The sequence below is a fragment of the Macrobrachium nipponense genome, chromosome 27, assembly GCF_015104395.2.
Source record: "Macrobrachium nipponense isolate FS-2020 chromosome 27, ASM1510439v2, whole genome shotgun sequence".
NCBI classification, from domain to species: Eukaryota; Metazoa; Arthropoda; class Malacostraca; order Decapoda; family Palaemonidae; genus Macrobrachium; species Macrobrachium nipponense.
In genome coordinates, this window is record NC_087216.1 from 38826846 (window position 1) to 38830550 (window position 3705).

The window sequence follows — 3705 nt, forward strand, 5'->3', positions numbered from 1 at the left end:
CATTTATTGGTCCAAGAAACACCCTCTGCTCAGCGAGAGACAATTAATGCACCGCACTCGATGCAAGTTCCTGTTAGAGAGAGATCAAGAAAGCTTAATACCAAAAACCCCAAAAAGAAACATAGATGAACCAAACTGTTTAGAGAATGGCAAAGTTTAGAAAATGGGACTAGAAGTGGAACTCCTCGAAGCAAGACAATACAGTTGGGTAAATGTTGCTGAGCAACATTCATATGTGAACATGGAATTCTAGCGCCTCATGATAATGTGGAACCAGGAATCATGACTACCTCTATGACTGTGACTGGTGTCTGATGAAGACTTTAGATAGAAAGGGAGAGATTTTTAAAAATACACTTGAAACTTTTGAAAGGTGGCTAATGAATAAGCAAGCCTACCTTTGATAGATTGGAGATTCGGTTAGGCTTACTTTAATTTTTCTTATTTTTATTTGTGTCCAGTGAATACCACTGATAGGGACAGAAACAGATTTGTTGATGCATGCAATTTTTTCTTCAAAACCTAAATAATCCCTCCATCCTCCTATACAGCAACACTGCTCCCCCCACATCACAGACTACTCCGACAACCTAATTATTCTCGCTTTTGATAATGGTTATTTTAAAATTCCCCTCACCAACAACCGAAGCCTTAAAATGCATATGCTTATAGAAAATTTTCTGCTCAAAATTACTTTTTCTTTCATTCCCCAAAATATTTGCATAAACTCATGTTCCACCCTGTATGATTGTTGCAGCTTTCAAAGAACATTTCCCTAAAAGTCACCTTTCATATTTCCTATCCTTTCAGCTACTTATAATAAGCTTATGGCAGTAGGTCTAGGTATACATGTGAAAGTAATTTTAATGAATTTCTTTTTAGAAGAAATGAATAGCTACAGAAAGATTAACCCAATTAAGCTTTTATGAAAGTATGCCTTTCTTAATGTGTTCGTCAGCTTTGACTCCCACAGCTTTCCAACATGTCCAGATGAAAGAAGATGATATGCAAGGAATTAGATTTAAAAAAAAAAAAAAAAAACTAAATTGTTTTTGTTGGATTCTGTATGATTGCTTTTTGACTTGAGATAGTTAGATCTGAGTAAATTATGTTAAGCAATTATGAAAACATGGCTAGTGAAAAAAGAATACAGGCAGTCTCCAGTTATCGGGGGGTGTGCCGATAAGCGAAAATCGCCATTAACCGAAATTCAGCGATTTATGGCTCCATAATGGCGCTTATGGCACCTGTGCTAGGTATGCCTTACAGCGCCGATAACCAGAACTCGGCCCGTTACAGCACCATAAATCACCGATTTTATGGCGCTAGGCAAGTGTGATAAAACCGGATCACTGATAACCGAGTCCTCCAATAACTGTGGACTTCCTGTAACGGAAATAATCAAATAAAGCAGATTGATATATAGATATTGTCGATTTAAATATTAATTCACATTACATATCTGAGAGAGTATACTGCTGAAAATAGACCTAGACTAATCAGGTGTCAAAATCAGAAGTCACATTTAAGCCCATTAAATGTCATGCAAATTATTTTATTGATCAAAGCACAAATTCAATTAAATTACACTTTGCTATTAAAGAATATTGAAAAGTTTAATGTATTATTTATCGGCAGTAGGCAATGAACTGATGACACCCCAGTACAGTACAATATGTTGGGTCAAGACTCGAGCGGTAGCAAAGCCAACTTCAAAGTGCTTTATGCTGTCACAAAACTTTAGTTGAGAATAAATTAGAATTCATGGACTCATGTTTATATATTTTCCTTACTTTGCAAAATAATTATCTTTGATATGTTGAATAAATCTACTTAATTCTACTTTAATTTATTTCAATTACATATAACATCTTCGAAAGGAAATATTATTTATTGATAAGTAAATAATCTGCTGCATATGGCAATATTTCCAGAATGAACAGTGAATTGAGAAACTCCACCAATTTTTTGTGGGCTGACATTATAATTCACATATTAGCTTTTGCAAAATTCCCATCTTTGATTTGATATTAAATATATGGTGAACAAGAAAATTCACAGGTAATTAATCAGGGATCACTATTATACATCATATACAGTGCTCCCCCACTTTTATGTAGGAATAGTTCTGGAACCTGCCGCGGAAATGCAGAAATCCTCTCTGAAAATGCTAATAACGGGCTTATAACTGCTAAATACCCAGTACCCCATAAACTAAAATGCTTATAAGGGTCTGTTTCAACATTTCACTACTTATTTTGATAGATAAACACAAATATGCCTTAAATTATCATACTAAACAATTTAATATCATTTCAAACAAAAATACACCCCAAACCATCAACCCAAAACATCTTAAGACATCTTAAATTAGTGCCCTTTTACAACTGTTACTCTTATGAATATGCTCCCCACAAAATGCTTATAACAATGATTTAATAATTTTGAAATATTAATATTAATAAACGGCAAAATATCTATAAAATGTTTAATACAAAATATATAAATCTGTCTTAAAGAATGTTGACCAACTAATTAAGTTACTCTCTCTACTGTATACGTAAGAGAAACCATTTTCTCTCATAGTATTGAAGTAGTATTAAACTTTTTAAAATTATCATTAATTCACTTCTTTTATTATAACAACACTGTTTATTCATAAATTATTGTTTTTTTCATATTGTGTGTGTGTGTGTGACTAAATACAAGTTTTTATGATAAAGATAATTTACTTTGTACTTATGGTAGTAATAATCTCTCTCTCTCTCTCTCTCTCTCTCTCTCTCTCTCTCTCTCTCTCTCTCTCTCTCTCTCTCTCTCTCTCACAGGGTAATTTAAGATGTATTTGAAGTTATATTTTTATACATTCAACTTACCTGTCAGATATATACATAGCTATTGACTCCGTCGCGCCGACAGAATTTCGAATTTCGCGCACACGCTACAGGTAGGTCAGGTGATCCACCGCGCCGCCGCTGGGTGGCGGGAATAGGAACCCATTCCCGTTTTCCATCAGATTTTTTCTGTCGGCCATACTGGCAACATGCGTTGTGGTATCTCCGGCTGGATTTCGTTTTTGGATACAATTGATCATCGTTTTGGGACCCTTTGGTGACGTATTTGGATCGTTGTACTGGCATACGCTTTTGTGGATCGTTATTTGGATTTTGGCTTGGAATTGTCATCATGATGTCTGATTCTGGAAGTGTGGTGAGAATGTGTGTGAATGAAGGGTGCAAGGTGAGAATGCCGAAAGCTTCGGTTGATCCTCACACTGTATGTAAAAGATGCAGGAAGTATGAATGCTCGATGGATAACACTTGTCATGAATGTGAGAGTTTTGAGTGCTGAAGGGTGGAAGTCTCTAACTTCTTATTTAAGGAAATTAGAGAAAGACCGGTTAAGGAAGTCATCTTCCAAAACCAAGCCTAGCTCTCAATCTTCAAGTGGTTTGGTGAGTAATATTGTACCCTCCTCTAACATTATGAACGCTCCTTGTAATATTTCAGGTCCTTCTCCGAATGCAGATCCTACGGACTCTGCTTCAGAGATAGCAAGCCTTAAGCTGGCGCTTATGAAAATGGAGCGTAAAATGGCTGCCATAGAAGGTAAGCAAAGTAGTGCTGTGGAAAGTGATGTGAATTTCCCCAGTGAAGTGGAGGAGGCGTCTGATTGGCTTCACAACGCTCCCAGGCCTAGACCTCT